The following is a 24,709-nucleotide window of genomic DNA, read 5'->3' on the forward strand; positions in this document are numbered from 1 at the left end:
GCACAGTCAAGAGTGACTTTTGAGGGAAAGGACTGTCTAGTTGATGTGCTGGGAAAGGCAGACTCCTTTGTAAAGGAACACACACAGGTTGGATGCGGTGTGATTGAGATTTTTGGGTGTTGGAGTCAGACATGTTGAATTGTTGGGGTTCCATGTTCATTTTTGCATTTTCCTGTTCTAGTTGGGGTTGAATTTTTACAGTTTAGGCTTACGTTTGGAGTTTAGTTTAATGTTGAGCTCTGTTCTGATTGTTTGAAAAATATGTAGTTCTCTGTTGGAGCACAATGGTTTATGGGGTTTAATATTTTGTTGTTTGTAACCATTTCTCTTCACCCTAGTTGGGAGCCAACCTGCTAACCTAAGAGTTAACTAACAGGAGCGGTGTTGAAGGGTTAACTGCAGCTCATTATAGTAGTTTTGTAGATAATGAGCTTGGAGTTCTTTTTTTTTGTTTAGGTTTCGCCTTGCTGCTATCTGTATGCTTATTTGGATGGGGAAGTCCGGGGAGAGGGTTAGGGATTGTTTACTTATGGTGAGTCCAGATTTTCCTTTGTTTTGTCCAGTGGTTGAGTTTGGCGGCCAACTTGTATGAACCTGGTTGCTGTAACTTCTGACGTATCTGTTGGGTAATCTCTCTTGGTGGAAATGGTTGGACTCCGGATTGAGGTGGGGTGGGACTCCACCAATTCATTTGGTCACCTTGAATGTCAGGGGGTTGAATGGCCCAGTGAAAAGGTCGAGAGTATTTACTCACCTTCAGAGTTTAAATTCCGACATGGTGGGTCAGAGGCCAGATATGGCCCGTGGTGCGGCAATATTTATTAATAAAAGGGTTCCCTATTCTTCCACTAGAATCTTGACCAACCCCAATATCAGACATGTTATTGTCTGTGGCTCTCTGGCGGGCATTTCGGTTGGTCTGGTTAGTATCTATGCCCCAAACAGGGGAGATATGCATTTCATTAATAATTTGCTGGCATCCTTCCCCAATTTGGATTCGTATTTCATGGAACAGATGGGGATTTTTGCACTCAGGTGATAAAGGGTTTTCATTTTTCTCACATGTGCATCGGGTCGATTTTATTGTGGTGGATAGGTCTCTCCTCCCTTTCATGATGACGGTTGGTTACTCACCGATTGTGATTTTGGACCATGCCCCACACTTTGTTAATTTGACACGAGAGTCAGGTTCCTCCCAGCATCCCCCATGGAGATTGGACATGGCATTATTAGCAAACAAGAGATTTTGTGAACGGATGTCCACGGCCATTGGGGAATATATAAAATTTAATGAAAAATGAGTTAATCTCACCTTCTATGCTGTGGGAAGCCCTTAAGGTGGACCTCAGGGGGGAGATTATCTCCTACAAAGTGCACATAGTGAAGACAGCAAGGGTGGAGCAGCAGAGGCTGGTGGACTCCATTCCTGGGATGGACTACCAGTACTCACTTGCCCCTACCCCGGAGTTATAGGCAAGTAGAAAAAAGCTGCAGACAAAATCTGAGCTATTATCAACAGGCAGAGCAGTGGGACAGCTGCCACGCTCGAGGTGGGGTGGGGGGGTTATAAATAAAGGGAGAAGGCCAGTAGCCTCATAACGCAACAGGTGAGTTGTTAGGCAGCTTCCCGGAAAATCGTAGAGATATGTAACTCGAGTAGTCGCCTGGTTATGAGGGGGAGAGGAGCGAAGATTAGGAATCCTTGTTGGACCCAGAGGAAATGATTAAATGCATTGCGCTAATGCAGACGGATAAAGCCCCTGGCCCGGATGGCTTCCCCAGTGAATTTTATAAGAGGCTTGTGGAGCAGTTGGTAACATTAATTCTGGATATGCTTAATTATTCCTTATCCCAGGGTTAATTGCCCTCCACCCTCACACAGGCCTCTATCTCGTTGATTCTCAAGAAAGACAAACACCCAACAGAGTGTGGATCGTATCGACCTATTTCACTCTTAAATGCAGGTGTTAAGTGATCTCAGAGGATCAGACAGGTTTCATCAAGGGCTTGCAATTGTTGGTCAATGTACGTTTCTTGCTAAATGTTGTCCTTTTCTGCTCCTTGGTGCCCAAACAGGACTTGATTGTTTCCCTAGATGCCAAAAAGTCATTTGATAAAGTGGAGTTGGAATATGTGTTTGAGATTCTTGGGAGGTTTGGATTGGGACACAAGTTTATCTCCTGGATTCTATGATGTATAGAGTCCCACTGCTAGTGTTCATATGAATGCTCTGAACTCTGGCAACTAGGTGTCCACTGTCTCCGCTCCTGTTTACCTTGGCAATAGAATTGTTCGCTATAGCGTTGAGCTGCTCTGTCAAGTGGAGGGGGATAAATCAAGGAAGGGTGGAGCATCAGGTTTCCCTTTACGCGGATGACCTACTTGCCGATGTTACGGACCCACTACCCTCTATGGACGAGATAATGAAACTGCCTAGGAGTTTTGACTCATTCTCTGGGTACAAGTTGAATTTGGAAAAGCGGGAATGCTTCCCAGTCAATCCTCCGGGGAGAAGAGCCTTGCCAAGACTAGCTTTCATTATCTCGGGGTTGGGGTGGCCCATGATAACCTCCCCATGTCCTTGGCGGGCAGGGTTCAGACTATTAAAATTAACGCATCCCAAGAATTTAATTTATTCTTCAACGTCTCCCCATCTCACTCCCCAAGTCAATAAATTAATGTCCACCTTTATTTGGATGGGTAAGACTCCAAGGATCCATGGGGCTTTGCTCCAAAAATATAGGCAATCAGAGGGCTTGTCTCTGCCCAGTTTACTGTTTTACTATCAGGCAACTGATATTCAGAAGATATTCTGGTGGTTCGGTGATCATGGTTCCATATGGGGACAAATGGAAGCGAACTTCTGCATGGTTTCCAGGCTTAGTGCAATCGTAATCGTATTCTTGCTTTTCTCTCTGGTAAGATTTTCTCTGAATCAAGTGATGGTGTCCGCCCTGAGAATTTGGAAGCAGTTCAGGCAGTATTTTAAGCTCTGTTCCATGTTCACCCATTAAGGATGGTGTCTGTCATCCAATTACATTTTTCTGCTGCTCTCCACCTTCCTCTTCAAAAGGGATCTCTGTAGCTTTCCAGCTCTGCCTCAAATGTGCACAATAGTGACATTTTCTTTTCTCGATGTCATTTCTCAGAGTTATTTTTGTTCTTACAGTTTCAAGCACCTCTTCATTTGCCTTTAAGTCTGTATATGGATTTTTTTTTAAACAAACTTCAAAGGCCTCTGCATTCTTCCACAGATCTTTTTCTTTTTCCTGTCCCGGTTTCTGAGGCAGACAGGAAAGTGGATAGAATGAAACATCATCTTATGAGTTTTTCCCCCCTTGTTGCAGGCTTGAGTTTTCTTGTTGTTAACACATCCTTCAACTTCATGAAATTACTTCTAGTTATCTTCATCCTTCTGTCTACTCCACAGAAAATCACCGATGTATAAAAACATGGCATTGGAAGATATTATTTGACCCATTGCGCTTTATTTGTGGAGCTTTGCGCCAGAACCCCATGCACTTTCCTTGCATTCATTATATTCTGTAGCTAGGTCCTTCCAAATTAAATGCAGCAAATGTTTGAATAGAGTGTTCAGGATGAAGATCTTGATGACCCAGAAATCCCAACTATACCATTTTGTCCAAAGAATCGCACGGTGCAGAAGAGGCCCTTCTGCCCATCGATTCTGCACTGACACATGAAGTACACCTGACCTGCCTACCTAACCCCATTTATCAATACTTGGTCCATAGCCTTGAATGTTATGATGTGCCAAGTGCTCATTGAGGTATTTTTTAAAGGATGGGAAACAACCTGCCACTGCCACCCTCCCAAGCAGTGTACTCAAGACTGTCACCATTGTCTGGATAAGGAGGTTTTTCCTCACATCCTGCCCCTCACGTTGAACTTGTGTCCCCTCGTGGCTGACCCTTCAACGAAGGGGATCGGCTGCTTCCTATCCACCCTGTCCATGCCCCTCATAATCTTGAGTACCTTGATCAGGTCACCCCTCAATCTTCACTGCTCCAGCGAAAACAACCCAAGCCTATCCAACCTCTCTTCATAACTTAAATGTTCCATCCCATGCGAGATCCTGGTAAATCTTCTCTGCACCCACTCCAATGCAGGCACATCCTTCCGATAATGTGGCGACGAGAATTGTACACAGTACTCCAGCTGTGGCCTCACCAAAGTTCTATACAACTCCAACATGGCCTTCCTGCTTTTGTAATCTATGCCTCGATTGATAAAGACAAGTGTCCCATGTGCCTTTTTCACCACCCGATTAACCTGCCCTCCTGCCTTCAGAGATCTATGGGCAAATATGCCAAGGTACCTTTGTTCCTCAAGTCATGTCATTCAATGAATACTTCCTTTTCAAATTACTCCTCCATATATCCAAAATACCAGCAACGGTGGGATGCAGCAAAATTCTTCTGTGTCTCTTTTTATTAATGATGTGGAGATGCCGGCGTTGGACTGGGGTGAGCACAGTAAGAAGTTTTACACCAGGTTAAAGTCCAACAGGTTTGTTTCGATGTCACTAGCTTTCGGAGCGCTGCTCCTTCCTCACCTGAGGAAGGAGCAGCGCTCCGAAAGCTAGTGACATCGAAACAAACCTGTTGGACTTTAACCTGGTGTTGTAAAACTTCTTACTCTTTTTATTAACAGAAGGCTGTGTGATGCAGTTTATATATAGTACAATGAACAGATTGTAGTGTGCACTGCAATGGATGAACCATGTGCCAGAATACACTGAGGCAGCTTCAACTGAAGTGCCATTGTACCGCACTGATTATGCTTTTCAAATCATTGTTAACTAGGCGATGAAGTGACTCTGGAAATGTTATTCTCCCATTTCTGACCCTGACTGTGTCAGCTTCCACAACCCGCTCTGATGAACATGAAAGCAGAAGCCAGATCAAATTCCACTGCTGAAAGGTGAATGCATCAGTTTGTGGTTCTGGCGTTTTTTGAAGTTATAAGCAATGCTTATGGAGTAGGCATCTCTACTGGCTGTCTCATGCCCATCAAACTAATTAGCCATCAAGAGTTAACCCTTAAAAATGTTTAGCTGCCCATAGCTTCAAATTCGAGGAATGGGATGAATACTCAGGGTTCAAGGTTCAATGATTGGGTACACGGGATCAAGAGTCACTAGGCCTGTTTATGTGCCGGATCCCAATGCCTGCCAATGAGGTTCCATTGGCCCCCCAGCTGGACATCACTTTCCAGTTGACCCTGCCCATTAGGGATGTGTGAGCATATAAGCCTCCTGTCAGAATTCCCAGTGATATAAAGAGTAAGGGAGGGGAGAACAAGATGGGAGGTCAAAGGCAACTCTGATGAGGTGACAGCGTAGGCCAGGGACAAACATGCTTCAGAGATGGCGGGGGTGGGGGGGGGGGGGGGTGCATCTGAGCTGGGAGTGACTGGTAGCCGCCAAATAAGGTGCAGGATTAGCTGCTCCCAGGTCCGTGAGGTTGAACGGTCAGGGTAGATAATGATACTGGGTTAGATTCTCTGCTTCATGACACCAGCGCCAAGAATCGCCATCAGGCGGGAAATGACACAAAATTGAAAAGCTCCAACTTGCGGCTGGCACCGATTCTAAAGGGATGCTCCGGCCCCTCGCTGGCGCCGATTCCAAAGTGGTGCTCCGGCTCCTCACTGGCGCCGATTCCAAAGGGGTGCTCCGGCCCCTCGCTGGCACTGATTCCAAAGGGGTGCTCCGGCCCCTCGCTGGCACTGATTCCAAAGGGGTGCTCCGGCCCCTCGCTGGCGCCGATTCCAAAGGGGTGCTCCGGCCCCTCGCTGGCGCCGATTCCAAAGGGGTGCTCCGGCCCCTCGCTGGCACTGATTCCAAAGGGGTGCTCCGGCCCCTCACTGGTGCCGATTCCAAAGGGGATCTCCGGCCCCTCGCTGGTGCCGATTCCAAAGTGGTGCTCCGGCCCCTCGCTGGCGCCGATTCCAAAGGGGTGCTCCGGCCCCTCGCTGGCGGCGAAATCGAAGGTTGCACCCCGTGCCGGCAGGTCCGTGCAAAACCGTCATTTGCATGGATTGTATTATCAATAACGGGTTGGGGACTTCATGCTCCACGCATTTGTAATGCTCCTCCCCTTTTAGGCTGGGGTCACACTGGTGCGAGTTGATGCCAGTATCTATAAGTGGGCCCTGTGTGCCATGGCTATTGAGGGTGAGCGAGAAGGTAAGAAAACTCTTAAAAACTCTTCAAATTGTCAGATTTGCTGGAAAGTGGCTGCCTGGACCGGGGTAGAAGTGGGGAATGACTTGGTGCCACGTTTGTGTAGTCGGTGTGTGTCGCTTGGGATCGGGGTGGCCTGGCTCAGTATGTGTTTTAAATGCACCCTTTTGTGCTGGTTATAGGCCTCTGGCTGTTCACTCTGCTGACTGCTCACTGTGTCCTGTAAATGTTCACGAAACACTGGTCATTTGGAAGCCCACATAGGGCTGGAAACCCTCAGACCCAAGCTGACTTACCAACATGGCCAAACTCAATCAGTGGCACACCAGGCACTGGCACGCCTCAATTCACTCGTCAGAAGCACAGCCCTACTGCAGGGAACTACCAGCACTCACCCCAAACAAAGGACACATGCACCGTGGCCTTTGGCCACCTCCCTAGAACATTATCCCTTTCAGTTTCCAGTTGGAGTTGAGGATGAGGCTGTTAAGGATCTGGATGATGGAGGCCTGATGGGAGTGAAGGGTAGGAGGGCTAGGAGCTCCCTCATCGCCTCCCACTTCATGGACTAGGGCCAGCATATTGTCTCCAAGCCCTGCCTGTCCATCGCGCCCCAGCTCCCATCCATCCTAGCCCCTCGGTCAGGTTGCCACAACCTGAGTGTCACACCCAGGATGCACATCACACAGCAGCTAAGCTCCCAGCAGACACATACTTCCCTCATACTTACCCTGTACGAAATGCCCACATAAAAATCTCTAAGCATGGAAGCAATTAGTGGCACACCTTGATCTTCTCCACCACACAACCAGTTGTTAACCTGCTGGTGGGATAACTCATGGCCCACCCAGTGAGAAACCCACAGTAGATCCCACTTGAGGAAACAGTGGAACCTATCGCTGGCACAGGTTGCGGCAACCATCGGTACCCCTGCTGACAGGGACAGGCACTGAGCATAGGCGATCCCCACATCACAGAGGTAGTGCCAATCAGTGATGGGGACAGGGGTGTAGTGCAGACGGCAACATGTGAAGGGGCCAGGTGAGGGGTTTGAGGTGGGATGGGGTTGGGGGTGACATGTTGAGGGTGCCGCAGCAGTACATCTCAGGGTGGCTGTGTAACCTGGTGTCTTTGGATGGGGAAGGGAATACTCATCTTGCTAACATTTCTTCTCTTTCCCCCCCACCCCCACAGAGAATGAATTCCAGGGTCCAGCTAGCTATGCTTGCTATCTACCTGGCCACAGCTGCGATTGCGGACGCACAGAGGCTGGTGGAGCATGACTAGCTCTGGGAGGACCCTGCACAACAGGAGTCTGCCACAGAAGAACAGTGAAGCTCAAGTGCCGGCCGTCGAAATGGCTGAGGAGGAGGTGCGAAGGAAGCCTCGCACCAGGACATGTAGATACCGTCGATGCCTGTCCTTTGAGGGATTGCCAGATCACCTGTGGCGCCGAAGACTTCAGCTAACCAGCGAGACTGTGCGCCACCTGTGGAAGATGATGGCGCACCTGGCACCCTGGTGGTTTGGAGGAGGGCAGCCTCACCCAGTGGCTGTCAAGGTGATGGTCACCCTGAACGTCTATGTATCTGGATCATTCCAGGGCTCCAGCAGGAATCTGTTTGGGAATCTTACCGACATCCGCATGCAAGTGCAACCGCAATGTGACGGATGCCATATGCGCCCCTATGTAACCAATCTGAACCAGGCCCAGCAGGATGCTTGGGCAGCTGTCATGCCCCAGATCCAGGGGATGGTCAATAGAAGCATGTCCCCCTCTGAACAGCGGTTCATCAGGAGGTGTCCTTCGTCAACAGGAAGGAGTTCCACTCCCTTAATATACAATTGGTGTGCGACCACAAGCTGCACATAATGCACGCCTGTGCCTGATATCCAGGGAGCGTGCATGATGCTTACATCCTGGTGCACTGAGGTTTGCTTCGAGGTGCTTCCTTGGGAGAGGGGCAAAAAGGGTATCTGCTGAGGGCCTACCTGGAGGCCTCAGACCAACATGGGGGACCCGTCAAAATGATGCCCTAACCCCTAACTATCTCCTCTGTCCTAGAGTTTAGAAGAATGACGGGAGGTCAAATGGAGGGATAAAGATGTTAAAAGGAATGGATAAAGTAGAAGTGGAGTAGATGCTTCCTCTTGTGGTACATTCTAGAACGAGAGGTCATTGTCAAGGATAAAAAGTAGCAAATTTAAAACAGAGTTGAGGAGAAACTACTTCTCTGAGAGGGTTGTGAATCTGTGGAATTTGCTACCCCAGAGTGTGGTGGATGCTGAGACAGTGAGTACATTTAAGGAGGAGTTAAACAGATTTTTAATTGGTAATGGGTTGAAGGGTTATGGAGAATGGCAGGACGGTGGAGTTAAGGCCATGATGCGATCAGCCATGATCGACTGCAGGAGCAGACCCCATGGTCAAATGGCCTAATTATGCTCCAATATCTTACGAACTTATGAGTGGCACATTTCCTCAGATAAGAAGGAATTTCAAGAGGGAGTTGAGGATGAGGCTGTTAGGGATCTGGATGATGGAGGCCTGATGGGAGTGAAGGGTAGGAGGGCTAGGAGCTCCCTCATCGCCTCCCACTTCATGGACTAGGGCCAGCATATTGTCTGGCAACTCAACACCCACTCCACCCCAGGACGTCATGACCCCTCTGTGACCAGGGGTTGAAGGTTGCACAGATCAAATCATCAGGGTGCAGGAATACTTGAATACCTGCTGCCCAATCACTGCAGGAGGGTGATGATGACTCACAGTCAGGATTGGTCTGTGCTGCTCCTCAGCTACTACTTATGTCTCACTCCTGTCTGTCTGTTGCCAGCTCACTGACTACTCAACTCATGTCTAAATGAGGTTCAGCCCTTCATTCCTTTGTCCCTTTGCTCTAGCAGGGGATTAGGACCGATGATCTAGGATTCCCTGGATCATGCCTGAGTCCTATCACTGTGAATTAAACATTCAAAATGGGTGGGCCAGACCATTTGTCTGACACTGAGGGCCAGAGAAATGTTTTGATGGGGACAAGCGCTCCGTCACTGGGAGGAGGGTTCAAGAATGTGAGATGGTAAGATGGTGACCAACAATAGCATTTAATTAAGTGACAAGTGCAGATGTAACAAGCGATAAGACCCCCAACTACCTGTGACTAACTCCACCTGTTCCCATATTGTGCCCCGACAACTCCTTCGTTTGCAAACCCTCCCACTACATCTAGGTGTATTTCCAGGATGCACATCAGAGGTGGAGGTACAAGGTCTGATTGGAACACACAGATTTTAATTCAGACTGCTCATTTGGGTGAAGGTTCAGTTGCTCCTCAGTTTTCTGTTGCAGGTCCGTCTCACTCTCAGCGCAGGCCCACTCCTGCTCCTCCCATGCGAGGTCTGCGGCCCTCTCCTTGAACGGAGTCAGGTTCCTCAGTTCGGGCATCCCACAACCCATCTTCTCTCACTCATGGTGGTTATGGTCAAGCTTCTCACGCAGTAACCCCAATAGGGATATTGTGAGTTGGACGCCTGGCGGATCAGATGTCAATGATATCTGGCATGTGTGGACACTGTGCTTAAGCAGGGAGGAGTCATGATAGGGAGTATCGAGGGGTGGGGAGTTGAGGATTCTGGTGGGAGGTCGGGTGCTAGGGCACTGTAAAGTGGTGGCATGCTGGATCGAGGTGATATTCCGGGTTTGACAGAAGGGTGGAGTGTAGAGAGGAGGCTTACCCTAGCTGAGTAGGTCATTCATTTTTTTTCGACATGGAACACCCACTCTTTTGGTCAGGCTTATGGCACTGACCAGTGCTACAACCATCTCCCAGGTGGGATTCGTCACCTTGCTGAACGCCCCCTGCCAGAATTAGGGTATATTGTTCCCCGCCTCTCCTCCACGACATCCAGCCCACGGCCAAGAATCGAGGAGCAGGTTTCTTCATTGCCATCCTCTTGATTTGAATGAGAACTAGTGCTGTGGAGCTGCTTAAATGCTGGTTGAAGTGCTCAGATGACCCCTGGGGTGGGCAAATCTGATGCTTTGCGCCTCAAGCGCGGAGTTTTTCACATGGGGAAAACATTTTTTTAAAGTGCGGAGTTTTTCACATGGGGAAAACATTTTTTTAGTGTGCCTGAAAATTGTGGTACGAATCACACTGAAGGGCAGGCAGGAATCACACCGATTTTCTTGTCAAAAATGACTAGTTGCCATTTTGTCTGGAGAATGACGCTCAAAGACTGAAAATGCATCTTTACACTTTCCCATTACATCCATTTTAAGATCATTATTGTACATCACCTAGACTACAGACATTGCAGAACCTTCACATGAAAGAAAACAGAAGATAGAAGTGATGGTGCGTCAAATTAATAACAAAAAACTGGAATTGAAAGCTAGCCTCAGTAGTTGCAACCATGAAGATATCATCGATTGTCATATAAAGTGATAGAGCTATTTTCCAATTCAAGAAAAGCAAATTAAAAAGTCAGCAGGTAATTCAACTTGAATATCCACCCAATTCAGTGATAGGACAACGTGCACGTAACATTGGGCTAACGTGGCTTCAAGCAACCAAGAGTTTCCATTTCCCTGACCAGAAGGAAATGAGCCATTGCAACAAATACTCCTTCGGCATTTAGTCTCAAAAACACTTCTTCATCAGCATGGGGCAAAATGAGATGAAAGAAAGATGCAGAAATACAGAAAACCAAAAAGGTTACCTGTGCAGAAATTGGTGCAAGAGCCCAGAATCCATTGACGAGAGTGAAATGAGTGACATTAAAACAATTGTTGGTTGAAGGTTGATGAGTTCATTGTAATTCATCGCAAAGGACAGGACACATCTTTGTGCAATGAGGATTCAAGGAAGTTTTGACACTGACAAGAGAAGTCTACACATTCCATCGTCTGGAAAAAATGATGTACAAGGACCACCTGTGGGGAAAGGTTTACAATTCATTTAATTTTGGAGGAAGTTGAGTGATGTACAGCAAACAGGCAGCTGTTAAACAGCAGTGGGTAATTGGACATGGCTGTCACTGTTCGTCAGTGGTTTGAATGTTTGTGGAAGGAGGAGGAATCAAGCGGACTGCTTTGTCCTGGATGGTGGCGAACTTCTTGAATGCTGTTGGAGCGGCAATCATCCAGGCAAGTGGAGAGTATTCCATTACACTCCTGATTTGTGCCTTGTAGGCGGTGGACATGCTTTGGGGGGGGGGGGGGGGGGTCAGGAGGTGAGTTACTTGCTGTAGGATTTCTAACCTTTGGTCTGCCCTGGTAGCCACAGTATTAATATATTTTGCTACATTTGGAAATGGACTGCTTCATTATCTGAGGAGTCGCGAATGGTGTTGAACATTGTGCAGTCATCCGCAAACATCCCCACTTCTGACCTTATGGTGAAAGGAAGATTATTGATGAAGCAACTGAAGGTAGTTGGGCCTAGGACACGCAGTGATGTCCTGGAACTGAGATTGACCTCCAACCACCAAACCATCTGACGTTGTGCCAGCAGAGAGTTTTACCCGATTCCCATTGACTCCGGTTTAGCTGGGGCTCCTTAATGCCATACTTGGTCAAATATTGCCTTGATGTCAAGGGTAGTCACTCGCACCTCACCTCTGGCATTCAGCTCTTTTGTCCATGTTTGAACCAAGGCTGTAATTATTATTATTGTCCACTACTGGTAGCATGTTATGTTCCTTGTATTGTTCTCCAAGATAGCCAAAGTCATAGTGTTGACAAAGAACATAAAGCTATATGTTGAAATCAAAACTAATTTATTTTACACTACTTAAATGGTTTCGTACACTCTACTGAGTAACAGTTAACAAAGTGATAGTATTGAATCTATGATACAGTAATTAATTATCTCTAACATATAACCTACACTCTAACTCAAAGGCAACGTGCCTCAATGACTACCGTCCAGTGGCCCTGATTTCAGTCGTAATGAAGTGCTTCGAGAGGTTGATCATGAAGCGCATCACCTCCATACGCCCAGAACACCTTGATCCACTGCAATTCGCATATGGCTGCAACCGGTCCACATCAGACGCCATTTCCCTGGCTCTACACTCATCCCTAGAGCATCTCGAAAACAAGGACTCCTACATCAGACTCCTATTTATTGACTACAGATCCGCCTTCAGCACCATAATCCCAGCTCCAAAACCTAAGACTTGGCTCCACACTCTGCAACTGGATCCTAGATTTTCTGACCAACAGACCACAATCAGTAAGAATGAACAACAACACCTCCTCCACAATAGTCCTCAACACCGGCGCCCTGCAAGGCTGCGTACTTAGCCCCCTACTCTACTCCCTGTACACACACGACTGCGTGGCAAAACTTGGTCCCAACTCCATCTACAAGTTTGCTGACGATATGACCATAGTGGGCCGGATCTCGAATAACAACGAGTCAGAATACAGGCGAGAGATAGAAAACCTAGTGGAGTGGTGTAGCGACAACAATCTCCCCCTCAATGCCAGCAAAACTAAAGAGCTGGTCATTGACTTCAGGAAGCAAAGTACTGTACACACCCCTGTCAGCATCAACGGGGCCGAGGTGGAGATGGTTAGCAGTTTCAAATTCCTAGGGGTGCATATCTCCAAAAATCTGTCCTGGTCCAACCACGTCGACGCTACCACCAAGAAAGCACAACAGCGCCTATACTTCCTCAGGAAACTAAGGAAATTCGGCATGTCCACATTAACCCTTACCAAATTTTACAGATGCACCATAGAAAGCATCCTATCAGGCTGCATCACAGCCTGGTATGGCAACTGTTCGGCCCAGGACCGCAAGAAACTTCAGAGAGTCGTGAAAACCGCCCAGTCCATCACACAAACCTGCCTCCCATCCATTCACTCCATCTGCACCACCCGCTGCCTGGGGAAAGCGGGCAGCATAATCAAAGATCCCACCCACACGGCTTACTCACTCTTCCAACTTCTTCCATCGGGCAGGAGATACAGAAGTCTGAGAACACGCACGAACAGACTCAAAAACAGCTTCTTCCCCACTGTCACCAGACTCCTAAATGACCCTCTTATGGACTGACCTCATTAACACTACACCCTTGTATGTTTCATCCGATGCCAGTGCTTATGTAGTTACATTGTATATGTTGTGTTGCTCTATTATGTATTTTCTTTTATTCCCTTTTCTTCCCATGTATTTAATGATCTGTTGAGCTGCTCGTAGAAAAATACTTTTCACAGTACCTCGGTACACGTGACAATAAACAAATCCAATCCAATCCAACTTCACACTATCCTTCAACATCAACTTCTCCAACAGCTACTCCTGGAATGCCTAGAGATGCAGCCTTTTATAAGACTACTCAAGTGATGCCATCTAGTGTTGATATACATGAACATCATCTTGTTTGATGTTCCCTTTACTCTCCTTAGATTATACATATCATTACAGTAATGATGTCAAGAGCTGAGTGACCCTGGCAGAACCCAAGCTGAGCTTGCTTGAGCAGGTTATTGCTGAGTAAGTGCTGCCTGATAGCATTGTTGATGACTCCTTCCATCACTTTGCTGATGATGGAGAGTAGACTGATTGGGCGGTAATAGGCTTGGTTGGATTTGTCCTGTTTCTTGCATACAGGACACACCTGGGCAATTTTACACATTATTAGATGCCAGTGTTGTAGCTGTACTGGAACAGCTTGGTTAGGGGTGCGACAAGTTCTGGAACGCAAGTCTTCAGTACTCTTGCCGGGGTATTGTCAGGGCCAATAGACTTTGCAATATCCTGTGCTTTCACCCGTTTCTTGATATCACGTGGAGTGAATCGATTTGGCTGAAGACTGACATCTGTGATGCTGGAGAGGTCCTGAGGAGACCGAGATAGATCATCCACTCGGTACTTCTGGCTGAAGATTGCTGCGAATGCCTCAGCCTTGTTTTTTGCACATGTGTGCTGGGCTCCTCCATCACTGAGGATGGGGACTATTGTGGAGCCTCCTCCTCCAGTGAATTGTTTAATTGTCCACCACCTTTCACAGCTGGATGTGGCAGGACTACAGAGCTTAGATCTGACGCATTTGTAGATCAATCGCTTAGCTCGGTCTATTACTTACAGCTTATGATGTTTGGCACCAAAGTAATCGTGTGTTATAACTTCACCACGTTGACACCTCATTTTTCGGTATGCCTGATGTTGCTCCTGCCATGCTCTCCTGCACTCTTCACTGAACCAGGGGTGATCTCCTGGCTTGGTGGTAATGATAGAGTTGGGGATATGCCTAGCCATGAGGTTGCAGATTATGATTGAATACAATTCTGCTGCTGCTGATGGTCCACAGCGCCTCATGGATGCCCAGTCTTTGAGTTGCTAGATCTGTTCAAAGTCTATCCCATTTAGCATGGTGGTACTGCCACACAACACAATGGAGGGTTTCCTCAATGTGAAGACGGGATTTTGTCTCCACAAGGGCTGTGTGATGGTCACTTCTATCGATACTGTCAAGGACAGATGCATCTACAGCAGGTAGGTTGGTGAGGATCATGTCAAGTATGTTTTTCTCTCTTGTTGGTTCCCTCACCACCTGCTGCAGTCCCAGTCTAGCAGCTATGCCCTTTAGGACCCAGCCAGCTCGGTCTGTGGTGTTACCACCAAGCCACTCTTGGTGATGGACATTGAAATCCCCTACCCAGAGCATATTCTGGCCCTTGCTACCCTCAGTGCTTCCTCCAAGTGGTGTTCAACATGGAGGTGTGCTGAATCATCAGCTGATGGTGGCCGGTACTTGGTTATCAGCAGGAGGTTTCCTTGCCCATGTTTAACTTGAAGCTATGAGACTTCATGTGGTCCAGAGTCGATGTTGAGGACTCCCAGGGCAATTCCCTCCCGACTGTATACTACTTGCTTCCACCTATGCTGGGTTTGTCCTGCCGGTGAGACAGGATATATCTGCTCCATGAGGCAGCTCTCCCAACTTTGGCACAAGCCCCCAGATGTTAGTAAATGGACTTTGCAGGGTCGGCAGGGCTGGGTTTGCCATTTCCGGTGCGTGGATTGATACCGAGTGGTCCGTCCAGTTTGATTCCTTTTTCATATTTTTGTAGCGGTTGAATACAACTGAGTGGCTTGCTAGGTCATTTCAGAGGGCATTTAAGAATCAACTACATTGCTGTGGGTCTGGAGTCACATGTAGGCCAGACCAGGTAAGGATGGCAGATTTCCTTCCCAAAGGGACATTAGCGAACCAGATGGGTTTTTCCGACAATCGATAATGGTTTCATGGTCATCATTAGACTTTTAATTCCAGATATTTTATTGAGTTGTGCTGCATTATTCTATAATTCTGTACTTTTATTCCATTTATTTTCCTTTTCTCTTTGCCCATTAAGCTTTCCCTCCCAAACCACATTGTCTCTCCACATCTTTCCTCCTTGAAGATGTTTTATAAAACCTCTATCATTAACCAAGCTTATGGCTGCCTGTCCTAATATCACCATATGTGGCTCAACATCAAATTTTGTCTGATAATGACATTGAGATATTTATCACTTCAAAGGCCCCCTCTATATAGGCCAGCTCTTGGTGTTCTAATTATTTCTGTATTGAGTCTTGGGATTTAAACGCACTGTATGTTCTATGTTCTAATATTGGACTACTTTTGTCAGGAAACAATTAGTTGTGATGCTGCATTTGGGTGGCCTCTTGGTCACTAAGAGCAACTAATTTAATATCTGTTGCAAGCCTCTTTGATATTCCAGACACCTTAAGGAAGTGTCAGGTTTATCAACTCTGTATCAACTGCTTACGCTTCACAACTAATCCTTCCATGCAATTTCAGAAATAATTGCTTTAACCTTATAGAGAGGATCGGATGGTGGAGCTTCAATATTAGGTGTCAGCTTAATTTCACTGCATCTGTTAACCTTGCATTATCGACTGGAGGAATAAATTGCATCTTATTGGTAAACTTGTTCATTCAGCCTCAAAGTTGAAATGAAAAGTTTGAAGGAAGTGAAGCATTAAAAAGGTGTACCTTACAAATATCTTAAGTTCTGCTCTCTATAATCAGAGGGCAACTCTATTTCAAGAAAAATCTGCTCACCATCCGGGATAGCAACAGGAGTTGGCCATTCAGCCCTTGAACCTGCTCCAGCATTCAATCATATCATGGCTGATCTGCGCTTTGTCTCTATCTAGCCATCTCTGTTGCATATCCCTTAACCCAATGTGACCAAATAAAATTTTGTCCATCTCCATTCTGACATTTTCAGCTGACCCCCACCCTCAACGGCATTTTGGGGAAGATAGTTCCAGATTTCTCCCGGCCTTTGGTTAAGGAATTAGCATTGTCTCACTAAGATTAGAGGGCAGTGGGCTGTTTTCAAGTTAGCAAAAATCACCTTCTCAATGACTGAATCTCGATTGACTGTTCTCTCACAGTGAAACCCTAACAAAATACTTTTTTTTTCATTTGTTGGTATCACTGGCTCGGCCAGCATTTATTGCCCAACCCTAATTGCCCTTGAACTCAGTGGCTCGACCATTTCAGATGCAATTAAAAAGTAAAGCAAATTGCTGTGATCCAGGCCAGATAAGAACAGCAGATTCCATCCCCAAAGGACAGTAGTGAATCAAATGGATTTTTGCAGTAATTGACAATTCGTCATCAGCTTTTTAGTTCCCAATTTTTTATTGACTTCAAATTTTTCATGGTGAGAATTGAACCCAGGTAGTCAACGCATTGTTTCCAACTTTGGTGGCCACCTATCATTGGGGCACTCACAACAAATTAAAACTGAATATATGCGGTGGGCTTCTCCATTCCTGAGACTAAGTGTTGACACCAGGGCAGGATTGTGGACTTCCACGTGAGCAAAACTGTTGCCGCACATGGATCGACTCAGCGACCTTGGAGGGGCTAACACCGGTGCCAAATGGAACACAATCAATTTCAATGAGAAACGGTGGGGGATTCGCTGGGTTCGTGATTGACACTCGGCGGGCTGACAAACTGCAGCCGCACATACACATTACACTCCCCACACACACCGTCCCAACCAACTGGGATGCACACCCATCCCGCTGATGGGTCGGCTGGGGCTAGATGCACCGAGGGAGATGCCCCGGGGGGACACCTATGTGACCTGTGACCCTAAGTTCACAGTGGGCAGTCAGCAGCGTGCACAGCTGCATGGTTGCCTTGAAGGCTGTGGAAATGGTGCTTTGTGCCCGTCCAACCCTACCCCACAACCCACCTCCTGACCACCCCCCGCTGCTCCCCCCAGCACTGACAGAAGTCCTCCAGCCTGTGGCACTATGGCGATATTGGACACTTTCTATACCCCTTAGCAGCCATGGTGCCTGTTTCACGGGTTTTAAAAGCATAAGTGGACCTCGCCATCAGGAATTTGCCCCAATGGAGGCGGAGCATCACGGAGGCCGTGGAGAATACCGGGTCAGACTTGCGAATAATATGCCAACGGCATTTACTGTACATGCATTCTGGAATGCATTGATGCTGCTATCGACGCACCGTAGAATTGCGTGTGCCTGCCATGATTTCAGCGTCAAAACCAGCGTCAATTCTCCACCCAATTGCGTTTCCCGATTCTGACATGGACCGACGAAGAATCCCGCCCATGAACTTCATTTCATATTATGAGGAGAAAATATGTCAAGCGAAGAATAAAACTGGGGAAATAACAGATAATTCTGCAAATGCTCAGCAGTTCAGGCAGCATCTGATGGGAGAGAAACTTTGGAGGGATTTTGTGGAGCCCACATGGAAGCATGGCATGTGGGGTGACTTAGTCATAGAATCATAGAATCTACAGTGCAGAAGGAGGCCATACGGCCCATTGAGTCTGCACTGACCCTTGGAAAGTGCACCCCACCCAAGCCCACGCCGCCACTCTATCGATGTAACTCAGTCACCCCACCTAACCTTTTTACACTAAGGGCAATTTATCATGGTCAATCCACCTAACCTGCACATCTTTGGATAGTGGGAGGGAACCGGAGCACCAGGAGGAAACCCACGCAAACACAGGGAGAACGTGCAAACTCCACACAGACAGTGACCCAAGTCGGGAATCGAACCAGGGACCCTGGAGCTGTGAAGCAACTGTGCTAACCACTGTGCTACCATACTGCCCATTAATTAGGCGGGTTACAAAATTTTGCCCTGAATCTCTGGATTATTAGTCTAGTGACACCACCACCTCCCTCACTTCAACCTTCCCAGACCTTTGTCTCAGAAAATGCAAGACCACATTCTAATGTTTATCTGTTAAATGTGAGGTAGGATTAATCTGCAATATAGAGGAAACGGAATTCAGTAAATCCCCAATAATGCAGCACCAATATAATTTTATAGAAGACTTTGATACAATGGAGATACTATTCACACTGAATTTTTATGGGTGCACATTCCTGATAAAATAGGTAAATTTATAGCAATAGTTATATTAAAATACTATGGGTGAAACTTTCCCAAAATTAGGTGTCGGTGTCTGACTGAAGACCGACATGTATCTCTCCAGATGCACAGCCGAGTTTTCAGACCAGATTTGCTGGCACTCAGTGGCCATAAGATCTCGGGGTTTGGTTTGCGTCACTGTTCTGACAGGACGGGGCCTGATAGAGATGGCAAGGCTGGCTCCACAGAGATCGGGGCACCATCTTTAAAGGGCACCCCAATCGTCACTAAAAATATACTTCCCCACCTCACCCCATCAACAGACATGAAGGACACCGTTACAAGCATCAGGGTGACCACCCCTGCCATGAAAGATTCAGAGGCACTCCCCTTCCTTCTCAGCCAACGGCCCCTGCCCTTCACTGGCATCACCACACGCCCAACTTCACAGCCAGCGCTTGCCATCTTCACAGACATCGCACCCCCCACCCTTTCACAGCCATCACCCTGCGCCTTCACAATCTTTGCACCCTCTGACAATCTTCACCCTGCGTCACAGCCATTACCACCACCCTTCACAGGGATCACCCCTCCCCCTCACCCCAACCCCCCACCTACGCCCCCCACCTTCACAACCATCACTAACCCATCAGTATCAACCTGGCATGCCGACATGTGCCGGGGCAGTGCCAAGGCTGGGTTCTCTGGGCAGCCCCATTAGGGGGGATTCTCCGCAAATATGGTGAAGGTGGGGGTGGTGACGGCTGTGAAGGTGGAGGGGTGGGGTGATGGCTGTGATAGTGAGTGGGTGGGGTGATGGCTGTGAAAGTGGGGGGGGGGAGGCGTGATGGCTGTGAAGGTGGGGGATGGTGTAATAGCTGTGAAGGTGGGGGGGTGGGATGATGGCTGTGAGGGTGGGAGTTAATGGTTGTGAAGGTGTGGGAGGTAATGGCTGTGAAGGTGGGGGGGGAAATGGCTGTGAAGGTGGGAGTAGGTGGGATGGCTGTGAGGGTGGGGGTGGGTTGGAGCGATAGCTGTGAAGGTGGGGTCGGGGTGGGATGATGACTGAAGGTGGGAGGAGGTGGGGTGATGGACAGTGAAGGTGGGGGGGGGGGGTGATAGCTATGAAAGGGGGAGTCAAAAACTAAGGATCATAACTGTAAGGTAGTCGCAATAAACCCAATAAAGGATTCTGGAGAAAGGTATTTACCCAGAAGGAGATTGGAATGTGAAATGTGTTGCTACATTGGGCAGTTATGATGAGTCCATGTATGTCTTTAAGGGAAAAGCGACATAAGTACTTGAAGGAGAAAGGAATAGGGTACCACGCTGATAGGGTGAGATAAAGGATAGGTAGAGGCTCATGAGCAGCTTGAACATCAACATTACTCCAGCTGAGCTGAATGTCCTGTTTTGAGCATTGGGCATTGGGGCTGGTTTAGCACAGTGGGCTAAACAGCTGGCTTGTAATGCAGAACAAGGCAGCAGCGCGGGTTCAATTCCCGTACCGGCCTCCCCGAACAGGCGCAGGAATATGGCGACTAGGGGCTTTTCACAGTAACTTCATTTAAAGTTTACTTGTGACAATAAGTGATTATTATTATTATTGTGCAGGAGATTCTATTTAATCCTTTGTGCCATGGATGTGACAGGTTATTGGACAAGTTTGGCAGCAAACATTCTGATCCATTAGATTACTGCCCAGGCCTTGAAATTAAATGTTACCCAAAATTAATTGCAAGTTAGCAGATGGTGACTAAAAACATGGAACTGTGGAAAACATATGGCATAGGAGAAGGTTATTTGACCCAGTGTGTCTGTAATGGCCACTGGAAGAGCCCTTCCTGTTCATTTCCTTTGTTCCTATTTCTTTTATGATATTTTATTATTTTGGTCTGTGGACCAATAATAGGGATGGGCCTTGAAACAGAAGACTCAAGGTTGAAACAGTCTGCTTTTCAGGACACTGTGTTCCCAGATTTTGTATTTTGAGAGAAGAAGCCAGACTCCTTGGCACTGAATGGATCTTAGGAACCAGGTTTGGAGGGAGTCAGATGGATTGGTTGGCTGACAACTGGTGGCTTGGCCAGGGACAGTCAGGACAACTGTGAGTGATTGGTACCTGCGTGATGCTTTCTGAGCTGAACTGGCAGAAGCGTTTTGACCTTTAAAGTGGAAGGAATGCTCTCTCTCTTTCCTGCTTGCTGAAGTAAATTAACTGCTCTATTGTTCTGAAAGCAATGAGTGCATGGCACATCCTTTGCTGTGAACCTGGAGTGATGCTGAGTTTGCAGGGAAGTTAGCAAAACCTTGCTAGAGAAAACCATCTCAAGCCTAGAAGGAAGAAGTATCAAAACAAAAGCTGAACTTCAGAAAGACATTAACTAGAAATTGTTAATATTTTCTTTCCCTTTCCACCATCCTTTCCCGTGTGTGCGTGTATGTGTGTGTATAGAGAGTGGAGGCAGTTCAGAACGGGAGCTTGGGAAAGGGGTATTAGATAGTCCCCATCCCACAAAATATGACACAGTGTATGGAAAGGCTCAGTAAACCAAAGTCCACCACACTAAGAAAACAAAAAGGGACGGTCAATAGAGAATTAAAGGTGCTATACTTAAATACGCGCAGTGTACGGAACAAGGTAGATGTATTTAATTATAATACTGTTCATGAAAAAAGGTTATTTGTATTAAAGTTACAAACCTGATGACTGACATTTATTGGGCTCAACCAAGATCCCCTGGGTCAAGTGGGGTTGGAATTGATCGCGCACCAGCCCATGGGGTCTAGACACCACAAAGAGGCTATTCAGCCTTAGCCTACATTCCAGCTCTTGATCTGTAAGTTACAGCACTTCAAGTGCATATTTAAGAACTTTATGGAAACATGCCAGTATTTATAGAAATATGGAATCAGAACAAAATGACTAGAAAACAAATGTGCAGCCATAAAATCAAAATCCAAAAAAACCTACAAGTGGGTGACCCTAATTCCCATCTCAATCATTCTGTGATGTACAGATGCTGATTTGACATTTGTTACATCTTGATTCTGTGTCCATTTCTGAGATTTGATTTGGTCTTTTCAAGTACACTTACACTGCCGATAAGTTTAAGCTGAAAATCAATTTGACCGGAACAGTATACAGACGTTCAACTAACTGAATGGACTTCATCTTTCATTGATTCTGAAGCTGAAGCATTTAATCACAGTGCGTATTTGGCATTCAATTTAAGAGTGGTGTATTCAATCACACACGCTAAAAATAGTTGCCATAGCTTCATATATCATAACACTCTCTAATAAATCACAATGTTGTGGGTCAAAGGCTGGCACACTAGAATTAAAGGAGTGCTGCATTATCAGGGGTGCCATCCATCAATTGGCAGATTTTAACCACCTATTCATGTGGATGTTCAAGATATCTCTACACTCTTTGGAAGAGAATGGGAAATTCACCGGTAGTCCTACAGGGTAGTCACTGTCTGTGCGGAGGCTGCATGTTCTCCCCGTGTCTGCGTGGGTTTCCTCCAGGTGCTCACGTATCCTCCTACAAGTCCCGAAAGACATGCTTGTTAGGTGAATTGGACATTCTGAATTCTCCTTCAGTGTGCCCAAACAGGCGCCGGAGTGTGGTGACTAGGGGATTTTCGCAGTAACGTCATTGTAATGTTAATGTAAGCCTACTTGTAACACTAATTATTATTATTCATTTTTGGTTGAAGACTTTATCAGTCAGCAGGTCCGTGTCCAACCTCCACTGGGGCACTGGGCATGGACCGCCTCCAACTTCACATCCACATAATCTGGAGCGTGGTCGGAGATAATTATTGCAGAATATTCCGCTGTTATTATTCCTGGAAGCACTGCTTTCCCCATGCAAAAGGGGTCTGACCTTGATTGTTCTTTGTGGACCGATGAATACAATAAGAATTCCCTCTCACCGGGGTGTAGGAAGCACCATGGGTCCACTGCCCCCATCTGCTCCATGAATGTTCCCAGTTCCCTAGCCATGCCTATCCTTTTCCCCGATCTGGGGTTTGATCGGTACATCAATGGGTCTTGTATACAGTAAGTGCACTGCGATCACCCTTGCTTTCTGTCTTCCCGTGCCAGCTATTTCTGCTAGTGTGGTGGCCCCCCCTCCCGAGGCTGGTCTAGCCCCTTCCTTATGCCCGCTGACTACCCGTTTTCCCTGTTTAAACCCTCACCTGCCTTCCCTAGTCCTCGGTTCTTTTTATGACCCAGTCTTCCCTTTATGGTCGGAACGAGGCAGCGCAGTCCCGCGCAAACATGCTCACTGTTCAACGAGTCTTTGGTTCTTTCACAGTCTTTTCCTGCACATCTCTCACTGTTGCCGTGCCTATCCCTTGTGCAGGCCGTTGGTTCTGACGAATTCATTTGCTGCCTCCGGGGAGTTAAAGTAGTGTTCCTTTTTTGGTACATGACCCAGAGCCTAGCTGGGAACAGCACACCAAAACATATCCCATTCTTGTATAGGGCCGATTATGCCTGGTTAAACTCGGCCCTGCATTTTGAAACACCGCCACCAACCTTTTTACTTCTGACTCCAGGGCGAAGATTCTGTCGCTCTGGTCCGTCAAGGCCTTTTCCAGGTTGACGATCATCCTCTCCTGAGTTTCTACTTTCTTTGCCAGCCCATCGATTGCCTTCTGCATGGCAGCCATCGCCTCTGTCACCTTGACCAGCACCTGGATTTCTATTCTGATCGCCTCCTTCATGGCGGTCAGCTCCTTCATCAGGAAGCTCTACCATCCATCTCCAGGTGCTGGGGAGGGGCTGATGCTTGGGTCGCTGGCCGTCCTCTTTTCTGGGTAGCTCTTTGTCCCTTGGGTCTGCCATCTCGACCGCCTGCTGGTTGTGGCATTTTCCGCCGCTTCTGCCATTTCTTCAGCCCCTCGATGTCCCATTTGCTGGCACCTTTTCTTGGTTGCCCATCTTACGCTGTTGAGGGAGTTCTTTCCTTGAAATTTGGGCAAAATTCGACTAATGGTGCCTTTTTTTTTCCTGGCTTGGAGGGGAGGCACCCGATGTGCGTCTGCTCAGCACATCACCGCCACCAGTACTTAGAAGTCAGCTTTTCTTTACACACACCAAGGAACAGTTATGTTCCTTACATTATTCTCCTTTTTCCGTCCTTTTTCTTCAGTTTACTTTACTCTTCTTCTCTTTCTCCCGGGGGAGCTTGGTGAACTTGGTCTTCCTGGTCTAGCTGGCCTGCCTGCATCTGAGCTCCGCACTGGCCCAGCTTGGGCCACACTTGAACTTGCCTGAGCCTCACTTGCCGACACCTCAACTCTCTCACCGCAATCCTCGGGCTCCAAACTCCATGGCAAGTATTTCTGCTGAGTGATGTGTTATATGAGTTGGTTTAACACTGACTGCAACTGGGTGCAGTAAGACGAGAAACAGGCTTCCGACACAGGAGATGGTTCAACACTGTTTTATTGAACCTGTTGATTGCTGTACTTAATCTGCTGTGGGCTGACACTCTATTAATCTAAACTGATAAACTCTGTCTGGCTTGACCAGACTGGGTCTCTGTCACATGGAGACGGTGCTCACTGCACTGTGCACCTTGACTATCTCTGTAGCTGTATCCAGTGAGAAGAGGCAGAGTCTTGATGCCTCATGTGTTTTATAGCAGTGGTGTCCCCTGCAGTGTCCTGCCTGGTGATTGGTTGTTCTGTGTCCTGTGTGCTTATTGGTTATTCTGTGTGTCAGTCACTGCCTGTCTGTATCTCATTATATACATGAGTGGATATTATGACATCTCCCCTTTTTGAAATAAATTCTTTTTTTGAATGTGGCTGTACATACATGTATGACTATGTACAAATGGTGAGTGAATGAACATATGTACACGGGAAGGTGTCTCGCGTGCAGATACAGAGCAAACTGAACAAAAGTTACAGAATTCAAGTCTATAGATTCAGTCTTTGTGGTTGGCGACGGATTCTTGTCGACCTCCTCAGAGGTGGAGGGGGGAGGCCGGCACCTGGACAGGCGGGCTTACTGCCAGATCGGTGTCCTCCTGGTGCGAGATGTCCGCAGGAGGCATGATGACATGCGGAAAGG

The sequence above is a fragment of the Scyliorhinus torazame genome, chromosome 21 (assembly GCF_047496885.1).
Source record: "Scyliorhinus torazame isolate Kashiwa2021f chromosome 21, sScyTor2.1, whole genome shotgun sequence".
Lineage (NCBI taxonomy): Eukaryota > Metazoa > Chordata > Chondrichthyes > Carcharhiniformes > Scyliorhinidae > Scyliorhinus > Scyliorhinus torazame.